Consider the following 13,983-nt stretch of genomic DNA (forward strand, 5'->3'; position numbering starts at 1 on the left):
GTTTGGATCCGCCGTAATACGGGCCGTGTCACTGTCCGGTTGTAGACGCATAGACTCCAGTTCTTCGAGGCGCTGACAGGTTGTCGCAATGTCAGCAACGGTAGCCGGATTCTGGATTGCAAGGGCATTGAATGCGACGGGTGCAATCCCCTTAAGAAGCTGGCGTACCTTGTCTGACTCTGTCATTGGCGTGTCAACCCGGCGGCAAAGTGAAAGGACATCCTCGATGTAGAATGTATACGACTCCCCGATGCGCTGTTTCCGAGTCGCGAGAGCTTTCATTGCGAGAGCTGAACGAACAGTCGGTGTGCCAAAGACATGGCGAAGCTGATCTTTGAAGGCTGACCAGTCGGGGATGTCGATGAAGTGGTTAAGGAACCACGTCTTCGCAATACCCGTGAGGTAGAATGACAAGTGAGCGAGTTTGTAGGTGTTATCCCACCGATTAGCAGCGTCGACACGTTTGAAATCGTCCAGCCATTCCTCCACATCTTCCCCGCACATACCAGCGAAGGGATGGGGCTCTCGCTGGAGGCTGTTGATGACCTGAAAAGGCGCAGCACGTGGTGGCGAAGTGGGAACGGCTGCAGCACCGACATCTTCTTGGTGCAACATATTTCCGGACACCTGGCTCAAGCGGCGACTTGAACGTAGCTCCAGGGGGTAGAGTGGTCGAGAGGATGACGGGGGATCTAACAGCACGCTCCACCACGTATGAAGTCTTGGTTTAGAGACCTTTATTAGGCCCGAGGAACAGGCAGCCGACAGCTGATATGAACGAACCAAGATGATGATGATGATACGTGACAACGATGAGGATGTATGAGCAACACATGATAATGATGATAATGTACAGATGAAGAGGATTGGTATACTAAATGCCCACAGTATGTTATCTGTTACAGCTAGGAATAGTTAACGAGCACATCACTGAGTTATGGAAAAAAGTAACTCGCTACTGCCTACACTGGCTTTAACCTCCCCGCAGGGGCGCCTGCACAAGTAGGCGTTTGGTGTGTAGCGACAGCACGGACCCGAGCTAACGGGGGAGTTTCTACTCCCTCCCACGCCTAGCCGTGCATGGCTTTGCCGTGTCCGGGGAAAAAGGGATCCAGGGGGTTGAGCCGACGCTGGGTGATTGGGCCTTTAAGGCCCAATAAAGGATTGGACCTTTAAGGCAGAGGCAACACACCCCTTTGGCCCCGGCTTCACGAAGACGGCACCCCTGGGCTGACCCACCCAGGGGAAATCAGCAGTCGCCTTGTCCTATCTCCCTCTCCCTACATCTTCGTCTTTATCTCTCACTATCTATCTGTCCTGTCTTCTACTCTCTTCTGTCTACTTCCAAACTTCCTGGCGGCTAGGGTTAACCCTGTGCAAATAGCCTACCTTGGTCTAGGCGCATTGAGTTATAGTAGCGTTGTACGGCTGGTGTCTGCAGGTTTTAGCATCCACAAACTTGTAGCGTCCCCTCGTTGGGCTCTGTGGTGGGTGGCCGCCAACGCTTCTGAAGAAAATGAAACTGGCATGCATAGAGCGTTTCCCTTATTAAGAGATCGTACCGCCTTAAAGCGCTTACGCACCGAAGAATTAGGCTTTTCAAACCAATCAAATGAAAACTTCCCCCTTTTTAATGTTATACATACTGAGATAAGCAGCAAGCAAGCCAGAACTGTATCCCCCTTTGTAGTAGCCAGATGTCTCACAGAAACTTTTGGACCGGGTACAAAGTTACCAAAATGGCCAGCAGAGACCTCCTCCTTGAAGTTCGATAAAAAGAACAGTTTGACAAGCTACCGAATCTTTCAACTTTTGGTGACACTCCCATCACTGTAACGCCACACAGATCTATGAAAAAAACCCGTGGAGTAGTATCTGATGCTAATTTGCTTGGCTTGACCGAAGAGGAACTTCTGGAGGGGTGGAAGAGTCAGAATGTGACCAATGTACAAAGGATCATCATTAGAGGAGACAACAAGGTAACACCAACAAAACACCTAATACTCACGTTCGCTTCCAGTAATCTGCCAGAAAGTATTCAAACAGGGTACACGAAGACGTCGATCAGACCATACATACCTAACCCACGTCATTGTTTTAAATGCCAGAGGTATGGCCACGGCTCACAAAGCTGTCGTGGTCACCAAACTTGTGCACAATGTGGAGTGTCGGGCCATAATTCTGACAATTGCGAAGAACCATCACACTGTGTGAACTGTGGCGGAAATCATGCCGCATACTCACGGTCTTGCTCATTTTGGAAAAAAGAAAAAGAAATCATCACATTGATAATGAAAGAAAATATCACATTCAAGGAAGCAAGACTACGAGTGTCGCCATTTTACGGCGCTACATATGCTGATGCGACGCGTCAGGGGGCAACGCCGCACCAGTCCTCGCCACTTCTTCGGCCAGTGCAGAGCGAGCCGTCGGCTGTGGCGCCTGCCCCCAAGGCGGCAGTAGTTCAGTCTACTCCGCCTCCTAGCGAATTGAGGCCGGAGACTCCAGGGTCTTCTGGTCTCAAGGCCTCCCCTCACCAGGCGAGGCCTAAAATCCGAACCACCAGCTCGCATGTGCGGGCGCCCAGTGCCTCTGAGGAGGCTATGGATAGAACAGTATCCTTGGTACCAAAAGTGCGGCGCGGCTCCTTGGAGCGCGCGAAGAAAAATAAAAAACCAATAACGGGGCCGGACGACCGTCCTGCCACCTGAATTAACGAGCTCACTCCAACACAAGATACTCTTTGTACACACAGCAGCATCTCTCTTGTTTAAATATGCAGACAGAAATATTACAGTGGAACATCCGAGGCCTTCTTCGAAACCTCGATGACTTCCAAGAACTCCTCCATGAACACAATCCGAGAGCCTGTGTGTACAAGAGACACACTTAAAACGAACAAACACAAACTTTTTACGTAACTACGTAATCTTCCGAAAGGATAGAGATGATGCCATGCCACCATCCGGCGGTGTAGCGGTTATAGTTAGTCAAGGTATAGCACGCACACAATTACCCCTTCAAACTTCCCTCGAGGCGGTGGCTGTCCGAGCAGTTATTCTAAACAAACTTGTCACTGTCTGCTCTTTGTACATACCCCCGCACCACCGTCTTGAAAAACTTCAATTCCAGTCTTTAATAGACGAACTACCTGAACCTTATCTGGTCCTTGGGGACTTGAACGCACATAATGGTCTGTGGGGTGACTCTCGTTGCGATGCACGAGGTCGTCTCATTGAACAATTCCTCATTTCATCAGGTGCTTGTCTGTTGAATAGAAAAGAGGCAACATACTATAATGTCGCCAACAAAACTTAATCGTCTATAGACCTCAGCATCATATCACCTTCACTTCTACCCCTACTGAAATGGAAAGTCATAAAAAATTCATATGGAAGTGACCATTTTCCTGTTGTGTTGAGTTCAACAACATATGAATGTCCTCCACATGTTCCCAAATGACTGATGAACAAAGCGGACTGGGAACAGTTTCGCAACACTACTCGTTTAGATTGGACTGACATGTGCAGGTTAGGAATAGATGAAGCTGTGCAGTACTTCACAGCTTTTCTTACTGACGCAGCGGCCAAGTGCATACCGCAAACATCTGGAATGCCTTGTAAGCGGCGTGTCCCATGGTGGAACACTAAGTGTCAGAATGCGCGAAAGGAGCAGAACCGGGCATGGAGGTTGCTTCGGAACTCGCCGAGAGCCGAAAATCTTGACAGCTTTAAGAAGATAAAGTCTCGAGGCAGGAGAACGCGTCGGCAGGCCAGAAGAGAAAGCTGGCACAAGTTTTTATCAGGGATAAATTCATATACACAAGAGGCTAAAGTCTGGAACATAGTTGGTAGGGTAGCAGGAAGACAAGTACACTCACTCCCACTCGTAAACATGCAGGGTGACAGCCTGGAAGATCAGGCGAACTTCCTCGGTGCACACTGTGAGCAGGTGTCTAGCTCGTCACATTTCACTGAAGCTTTCCAAAGATACAAAGCAAAGATAGAAAAGCAGAAACTAGAATTCAAGTGCACAAATTACGAGGCATACAACCAACCTTTCAACTTAGCTGAGCTAGAAACATCACTAAACTCTTGCAGTAATTCTGCCCCAGGCTACGATCGTGTCACATATGAAATGTTGAAAGACCTGCCGCTCAAAACGCGAAAAACTTTACTCTCTCTATACAATGCTATCTGGCTTTCAGGCACCATCCCTGCTTCCTGGAAAAAGGCTATTGTTATCCCTATTTTGAAACAGGTCAAGGACCCTTCCTCAGCTTCAAGTTATAGGCCCATTGCACTAACCAGCTGCCTTTGTAAACTTTTTGAAAAAATGATAAATCGCCGACTTTCACATTTCCTTGAAACACACAATCTGCTCGGCCAATTTCAGTGTGGGTTTCGAGAAGGTAGATCCACCACCGACCATCTGGTGCGTATCGAGGCACAGATCCGAGACACTTTCGTCCACAAACAATACTTCCTCTCAGTGTTTCTCGATATCGAGAAGGCTTACGACACAACATGGCGTTTTGGCATATTAAGAGACTTGTCTCATCTGGGTGTGCGCGGTATAATGCTTTCATTAATCGAGAGTTACTTGTCCAATCGGAAATTCCATGTCCGTGTGGGCAGTATTCTCTCGCAAACATTTGTGCAAGAAACGGGAGTACCGCAAGGTGGTGTGCTTAGTTGTACACTTTTTATTATGAAAAATGAATTCCTTGCACCTGTTCATCCCCCGCAACATGTTCTATTCCACATATGTCGATGATGTCCAGCTTGGCTTTAAGTCATGCAACCTAGCAATGTGTGAGCGGCAGGTTCCGTGAGGTTTAAATAAGGTCTCCAAATGGGCAGAGGAAAACGGGTTCCGGCTGAACCCAGAAAAAAGCACGTGTGTCTCGTTCTCCCGAAAGAGAGGCATGCTCTCAGAACTTGACATTGAACTGAATGGTCAACGTCTGTCTGTCAATGCGGAGCATAAATTCCTAGGCTTAATCTTGGACAACAAGTTGACCTTCGTATCACACATCAAATATTTGAAAACAAAATGTTTAAAAGCCATAATGTTATAAAGGTGTTGTCACGTACTACGTGGGGTAGCGACAGGCAATGCCTCATGAACCTGTATAGAAGCCTCATTCACACCCGCTTAGATTATGGGGCCGTTGTTTATCAGTGTGCGACTCAAAGTGCTTTTAAGATGCTGGATCCCGTGCAGCATTTGGGCATCCGCCTTTCTACGGGTGCTTTCCGCACCAGTCCCGTAGAAAGCCTTTACGTTGAGTCAAATGAGTGGTCGCTTCATCTGCAAAGAACTTACATGTCCTTTGTATATTTCCTTAAGGTGAAAGCAGACAAGAAGCACCCCTCACACTCTACTATTAATGATTTGTCGTGCCCCATTCTGTTTCAAAACAGGCTTTCGATGAGGCAGCCCTTCTCAGTTCGCCTGAGGGGTCTAGCTGAGGACACTGGAGTGTCACTTGAACACAGTTTAATGGCTCCTGTAGCATACCCGCCACCGTGGCAGTGGCAGACTATAGATTGCAATGTGTATTTCCTAGAAGTTTCTAATCATGTGCCTATTGCCCATATCCGAACATACTTCCTGGAACTTCAACACAAATACACACGTCCTGAGTTCTTTACAAATGCCTCTAAGTCTAACTCTTCTGTGTCCTACGCTGCTGTCGGCCCATCCTTTTCGCATGCTGCCCCTCTACATCAAGGCACAAGTATTTTCACAGCGGAAGCTTACGTGATACTTGTGGCAGCTAAACACATCAAACAATTACAAATACAAAAAGCAGTAATTCATACAGACTCCCTCAGTGTGGTAACGGCTCTGCACAGTCTTAAAAAACAAAAAAACCCTGTCCTTGTCTCACTTTACTCCATTTTATGCACACTCTACACACTCAACCAACATGTTGTTGTGTGCTGAGTGCCAGGGCACCGTGAGATTCAAGGCAACGTCATGGCGGATCAGCTTGCTGCATCCGTCCACGAAAGCACCGCCACTACACCCATATCAATCCCGGCCCTTGATCTTAAGCCGTCTCTCAAACGAAAGCTCAGGGACTACTGGCGGAGCAAGTGGGATAGACACATACAAAACAAACTACATGTTATCAAGCCATACCTTGGTCATTGGCCACCAGTATCAAAATCACGTCATACAGAGGTAACATTAACGAGGCTCAGGATAGGACACACATACACGACACACTCATATCTTTTGTTCGGTGGCGATCCACCATTGTGTGACAGATGTGGTGAAGCACAAACAGTTCTTCACATTTTAATTCAGTGCAAACAATTGGACACTCTAAGAAAACAACACTTTTTATTACCCTAACGACAACATATACCTTTACACCCTGCAATGTTGGTCGGTAGGGAACCGGTTTTTAGTCACAAATCATTGTTAGCGTTTTTAAAAAAAATTCATAGTTTTCATATCATATACCCGGGCATTCCCTAGCACGACCTCTCCAGAGAGGTTTTCGCTGCGGTGGCTACACAACAAAGCACTTGCCTCACGGCCCTTGGATGCAAGGGTATGAACGAGTGAGGCACTTGTGCTAATGCCATACATGTCCACCATCGTTTTTATTATCACTAACTTTTGTCATCTGTTCGCACCACACACACCTTTCACGGCATGGTCATGATTTTATACTTGTATGTTTTTACCCGCCTTACCGCGAGGAATTTTATGGCCCTTATACAGCCGCTTATCACAATCATTGTCCATATTTTTAGTAAAATGAACTGGCACTCTTTGGCCGTGAAAGGGCCCTTGCGCCACAAAACATCAAGCATCATCATAGCTTTAACCTATTTCCTGGGCAAAACCAGTGATAAAACAGTACTACGGACAGACAGGCTAGTTGGTTTTATTGTATACTGAAGCTTTAGCGCACACACACGAGGACAATTACAATAATGACACAGGGACCAGTGCAGTTTAACAACTGATTTCAATTGAATAAGAATTCAATGTGTAGAAGTCATTGCGAATGCAAAGCTCAGTTGTCAACAACGTTCTTTGGGGGACAGCTTTCTTGCTATTTGCACACTAAAGAGTTAAAGGTAGTGAAGTTGGACAAGTAAGGTCACCTTGTAGTGTTGCCGGATAACATGTTTTCAACTAAGGCTTGGAATGTTATGTGCAAGAGATTTGAGAAAGTTAACACCGCAGGACTTCAAGAAACGTGCTATGGGATTGTTGAAAAATTATAAGTTGTATATTTTGGTATCGCTCGTCGAAAAGAAAAAAGGCCATACTTTGAAAGTGTTCTTTGTCCTAAAGATGCATAAATTAGGGATTCCCTTCAGAGCAATAGTGTTGAAACACAATTCGTGGCAGTTCATTGTGCCTGGCTTTCTCGAAAAAAAAGATAACCCATTTTTCGTCAGGAGTTCTGAGGAAGTGGTATCGTACTTATCTGGTGTTAAAGAAGGCAGCAACAGTGGTTTTAGTGTTGATATTAAAGATTTATACTATTCTTTGCCGCAAGCTGCTCTGTGATAGAGTGCATTGAACGGGATAATGATGAAGTGTATTTCCGTAATACAAGTGGAATGTCATTAGAAACGTTTCTTGAATTGCTCTGCATGTACATAGAAAGCACGGTTGTGTTGTTTAAAGATGGGCTGTTTCGTCAAAATAATGAAGTATGTATTGGATCTAAGGTAGCCCCTTTGCTAAATACAATTTTTCTGAACAAAGTTCAGACTGGTCAATTATGATTTGGAGGGCAAAGTTCTAAAAGTATTCAGATATGTGGATGATTATCTAATTTTGGGCTTAAACAAGGAATGGGATATGTTCACCTCAAGAGTGACGGAAGCATTCATAAAAAGAGGCAAAGGCCTAATTTTCACATTAGAACTACCCAGTAATAACTGTTTACAGTTCCTAGACTTGAAGCTTATTTTTGAAACAAATCATGTGTGTTGGAAATGTTCCCCTAGAACAGAGAAGCCCTTGTTACAGAACACTTCAACCCATTCAAGGATAGTAAAAAAAACGAAATAGCATTGGGGCGTTTCAAATCAGCTCTGACAAAAACATGTGTGCACAAGTTAAATGAGTCTTTCCTAGAGCATAAGGTAGAGCTAGAAAAGGCTAGATACCCTAATTTGGCTACTATAACTGTAAGCGAAGGATTATTAAAGAGAATGAAATTCAGGGAGAAAGACGAAAGAAGCAAAAAGACAAAGAAAATTTCGGATTCTCTCAGAAACTTAAGAAAGTGGTAGCTAACCATGGGGTCAAGGTAGTATTCTCAGCAAAAAACAAAGTGGAGGGTGTGTGTTTGGCTGTAAATAACATGTATGAAAACAGGACAAAAGATATCGGTAGTACATGCTCCAAGCGTGCAGAACATTAGGTGGTCGAATGCAAAAGAAATGTAGTGCATAGAACTCCCTTCAGTTGTGGGCACTGTTATGTCGGTCAAACTGGCCGGTGTTCGAATGTGAGATTGAAAGAGCACTTCAACAATTTTTGAAAGGAAGGCCGGGGACACATTTAGCATTGCATTGTGTGCATTGTTCTTTTGGTTCATATAAGCCTTTGTTTAATAAAACTGAAGTTTTGTATGTTAAGCACAATCGGACAACAAGAGAAATTGTAGAGGCGTGGCATATCTCTAGCCTCAAGAAACGTGTGTTAGTTATCCTTCCATATCACTGAATGAAAAGGAAATTGAACTGATCAATAACATGCGATATTACAATGTATCTGTTAAAGAATGTATAGGTCTTGTATATTTTTTTGTTTGTACAATATCATTTTTGCTCATGTGCAGTGATCATGAGGTGCTGTAAAATAGTATATAATATGTTTTCTTATTGAATAAAAATCAGTTCTTAGACTGCACTGGTCCCTGTGTCTCTGTCGTATTTGTTCCCGTGTGTGTGCGCTAAAGCTTCAATATGCAGTGATAAAAGTTTCGAGGGCTGCTTTTTTGGGTCAATTTTTTTTTTTTTACTATTCAAAAAACTGTGCCCGTTTTTAAGCAGCTATGCTAGGAGGCCAACCCTTCTGTGTGCCATGAGTAAGCAGGTGTGTGCCGAGCGCTAGAATGTGGCTTTGGTGCGCAAGACCCCGATGTTGTGCAGACACGGCACATTCATGTGTGGGATTGGTCGGAGGAAGGCTCATGGCACGTGACCCAAGTCATGATGGAAAATCAAAATATGAGCTAGCACTGTGGTGTGGAGCTTGGAACTGCAAATGTCAGTGACACTTCAGTGATGGAAGCTGTAGAGGCGCCCGGATCTGAAGAATTTCAGTGTATGAAAGCCCTAGAAGTGGCCGTCGACCTCAGAGGTTCCGAGTGAGGCTGCCCTGACATGCCTGCAACCTTGTACAGCAGTTCCTGCGGTGACTACTGCTCTTCTACTTTGAGCCCAAATGAGTGCAGCCTACACCAGTCATCAGAGTGCGTGATCAATGAGGTCTTATACGAGTTGGGTTTGACCAAGAAGGCCGAAGATGACGAATAAGACTGACACAGCGGCAGTCAAGACGAGTGGATTGTTAAGTGGATGCACACCAACGAGATAGCGGTACCACTTTGTTGTAGTTCCGAGGGTGGCATGTGAACAGTAAGAATGTTGAACTATTCATTTCCGATGGAGGCGGAAATGTTGTAGGCCCGTGTACTTAGATTTGGGTGCACCCCAGGTGGTCAAAATTTCTGGAGCCCTCCACTACGGCGTCTCTCATAATCAAATGGTGGTTTTGGGACGTTAAACCCCACAAATCAATCAATCAATCATGTTCAACTATTGCGGGAGCGCATAAGAGTCGGGACCGAGCCGCCATCTTGGGTTGAGAGATTAGGCTTTAGACATAGCTTGACTTGGATCAGTATTAATTACGGCATTGCTATATAGCTAATTATTGCGTGTATATTTGTTTTTTGAGTCAAAGTAAGAGTTATATTACTAATTGCCATTTTGTGTAGAATTAAAGGGGGTTTATGTGTTACCTCAGACTCCAGTCTCTCTCTCTCAACTCCATCCGCTGCAAGCGCTCCCTAGATAAATTGTGACATTGTGTGCGACATCGCTACACCTGTTTTAAAGCTTAGTCAGTGGGGTGAAATACAAACATTGGCCACAGCGCTGGTTGTTCACTTTATAGGGCATTTATGTGCATGTAAATCTGGTAGGGTACAAGTAATGTTTTTTCGGTAGTGACAAGTAATGTTTTCTTCTACTTTACTTTCGTGACAATTATATTCTAATATGGAGATGACATTCAGGCTGTACAAATAATATGCCCTATACCACCCCTGGCTTCAATATCTTCCAATTTTTATGAAGGTTATGTGCATGAAAAAACGTGTCCTCACGATTCCCATTCTGCACTGGCCAGCTAGCTGTCTTGTAGCCAGTGCTCACTTTATGGCCACTTTATTCTCATTTCGTACTGTTGTCGATTGGAAATGGTGCAGTGGGTATTAGTTTATATAGCATAAGAAACAGTGCACTCTCTTAGTGTTCTCACAGTTTGCAGTGTTTTTATTTAGGAAAGTTGTTTTTACAGCCCCGTCGCCCGATTGGACCTCTGCAGCCCACCATGCGTGCGCAGGAGTACTGGGACTGGCTCGAATGCCTCGTCTGGAATGCCAGGCTTTTCTGGATGGCTCGCTAGTGCTGTGAATCTGTCCACCCAACAGACAACTGCATCTGCCCAGTCGGTCCCAAGACAGTCTTTCTCACCGTAAGCACGTTTTGGGGGCTCCCAATGATAGCATGGCAAGGTTCCCATAGGGCTGGTAGACACGAAGGAGGAAGGCAGTGTTGAAAACTGTCTAGAAGACAAAAATGGACACTATCATCATTTAGGGAGGACATCAGTATTCAAATAAAAAAGAGGTTAGCGAGGGCTTTCGCCTTGGACATGGCGGCTTGTCCTATTCTCCACATTTTAGGGCTGAATCTCGGGATCGAATCTGGGACTTTTAGAAGAGAGGCTGTATGATTCGGTCCAGTGTTGGAAACGTGAGAAATCACTGGCTGGCCACCTCACGAGGCGAAGATGCAGTCAACATAGTGTTCATTTCACAAGGTTCACACGATGATGATCTGGGCATCGTCGAGATACGGTCAGTGGTAGGATTAAGCCTTGCATATCAACTTCACCCATGGCGACTCCACAAGAGGGCTACAAGTGGTCGAGAGTACTTGAAATTCTTTCACCCCTGAGAGCTTTCTCCCAAGTTTTGGCACTAAAAAGGATGGGCCACTGACCTATTTTTATTTTTTATTTAAATACTGATCTCCTCTTTCAATGATGATATCGTTCCTCTTCATCTTGTACACAGTTTTCAGCTGGCGGAACGGGACGGCCACAAGCTTCATCATAATGTGCATTTTCAGAAGCAGCAATAAGGGGGGACGTTACCTTTGAAAACTGAAAAATCGTGAAAAAGTAGATTTTTTTGAAAAGCCACATATTTGGGCAATATGTCCCGTAAACTATCTGTTCTGTAAATATTAATGTCTAATTCATCACAAGTGAGGCTGGTGCCAGTGATTTGTGCTCAAGTGCGTCTGATGCATCACGCTGGCTAACTGCAGTGATTACGGCCCCTAACAGTGTGACCACATTGTCGACTGTGTGTTTCAGACTTGCTTTTAAATGTGCGATGAGTGAGCTGTGGAGGATAGCGAACGTTTTGCTGTGCAACAAAAGCTCGGCGCTACGCGGGTGCCCGACGAGCTATGCCAGCAACAGACAGAGCTATGCTAGCAAGCCATGGTGCTATGCCGGCAAACAAGTGCTCCGGAAAAACTCTCTGAAAAAGACTCAAAAAGGGATGTCACGCAGGCAAGAAAAGTGTCAAAAGAAGAGAGTCCCAAAGGACGCACCTAGTTACTGTGCAGGATCATTTCAGACCAATATATGCGTTCGAAACTATCGAAGTCTGTTTTTTCAGAATGACTTTTTTGGCTAGTGAAGCTGTCTACTTTGGGGATATTTGTGTAACCATTCATCTGATTTCTATCAGGTTTGTTTTATTATGTATCCTAATAATTATCCCACACAACACCAAATCTGCTTTTTAGATTTATTGTTTCTATTTTGTAATAAATAATTGAAACTTCATTGATAAAAGCTGAATGGCAAACACTAAATCTAGTGCTCTGCCAAAAATGTTCAGCTGGGAAATTAAAAAGAAAGCTTTGTCGCAAGTGTAGAGCACCCATCCAGGAATTATCATAGTAAACTTCACTGTACTAGCACATTTACCGAATTCACCAGAGCCTGACTAAAAAACCCATGTAGACTATTTTGATAAATGGCTGCAACTCTGAAACCAATGAGCATAAATGCTTTGTGGGTATTTGCATGGCATTGCTAATTAGCCTACCCTGGAAATTTAATTTAGAAGTTTAAATTAGGAAATTAAAAAAGTTGCCCTTTCAAGGTTGCTTCGTAGAAGAGGACGTGGCCCTTGAAAACTAAAAAAACTGCAAAAAGATCGATCTAAAAACTATGTTAGTTTGTATGCCACACAAACTGCCTATTCTGTAATTATGAGCACCTAATTCTATCCCAAAGTGAAAATAAAATGCAGAGTGCTGATTGGCTAGAGCAGCTCATTCATATCTCGTGGGTGAAAGTGCACGCCATTGCCTGCTGCGCTAGCAGTGGAGGGCGGTCCCTCCCGGCAATGGCGCATCCGGTGCGCTTGTCTCGCTGTTGCTCTCTGCTCCATCTGCCTCGACCAACGTCTGCTTACGATTTGCTTTTTGCCTTGTGCCATATTTTTGATCAGTTTGTCTTTTTTCCTTTTCATCCTAGTTCGGCATCTTTTATCTTTGTTGCTGTGCGCGATGCCGGCCACAAAGCCGAAGACTCTGCGCAAGTTTGGTGTGCAGAAATGCATTATGCAGTTTCTATGAGCATCAAAATTCTGCTTTCCTGCTGCAAGCGCCCAGTGAGTAGACGCTTGCAGTGGCAGAACTGCGCTGTCGGCTGCCACCAGTCCAGAGTATGACACAATGTGTGTACCTGGAGCCCTGAATGCATCAAACGTGTCCGAGATTGGCGGGTCCAGCGCATGCTCTCGATCGGTGCCATTGAGCATGACACTGAGTGTTGCCAAAAAGCACCAGACCCATCACTTCATCTGCATCGAGGCCATCGAGCATGCATGGACCTTTGGCCCTCTGTGGATGCATTTCCTAACGAAGAAATCAGTGCGAATGCGAGATCTTGAGACGCCGTTCGCGGTGAACTCAAATCAACACAGCGACACAGAAAAAAATTTCAACTGATAGAGTTCGCTTTTGTACATGCAGTGACAAGTAAAGGTGAACATCTCTTGCTCATTCAAATGAACATTTTTAACATGGTGCTCAACTCACAGTGCGTAAGCAGTGCTTATAAGGTGTCCTGATTGTTCGGGAGAGCACCAATCTTGGAATGGCAACAAAGCTCGAAGTCATGTGCTCCTCTTGTGGCGCCATCAAGCAGATAGGTAAAGGAAAGATAGCTCTCAACAATTTTTGGGCAGTCATGAATATCTCTTATAGAAGTCTCCACCATAAGGCTTTTCAGAAACACCTGAAAGATACATTCAGGAAGCCAGAAGCCACCGCTCTGGACAAGTTTTATGAATATGCTGAATATGCCACAGCAGTGATTACTATGTGCAAAAATATGACCCCACCCCTAGCAAGGACATGACCGTGGTGTACGACGATACTTGGCCCAAGTATGTGCACACATCACATATTGGAATAGGAACTCTGATTGACTCCAGTGCAGGCCTCAGATGATGCTTGGATGTCAAACAGGGCCTAAACCTGCAGATGCAGCCTATGAAAGCATGAGCGCCATGTTTGCTATCACAACGGCGATGCCAAATCTGGAAACATGAAGGTAAAAGCTGCCCTCACTCTATACAAGAGGTCCGTTGACAAGTATCCATGGCCTGCGGTA

The sequence above is a fragment of the Rhipicephalus microplus genome, chromosome X (assembly GCF_043290135.1).
Source record: "Rhipicephalus microplus isolate Deutch F79 chromosome X, USDA_Rmic, whole genome shotgun sequence".
In the NCBI taxonomy this organism is placed as follows: Eukaryota; Metazoa; Arthropoda; class Arachnida; order Ixodida; family Ixodidae; genus Rhipicephalus; species Rhipicephalus microplus.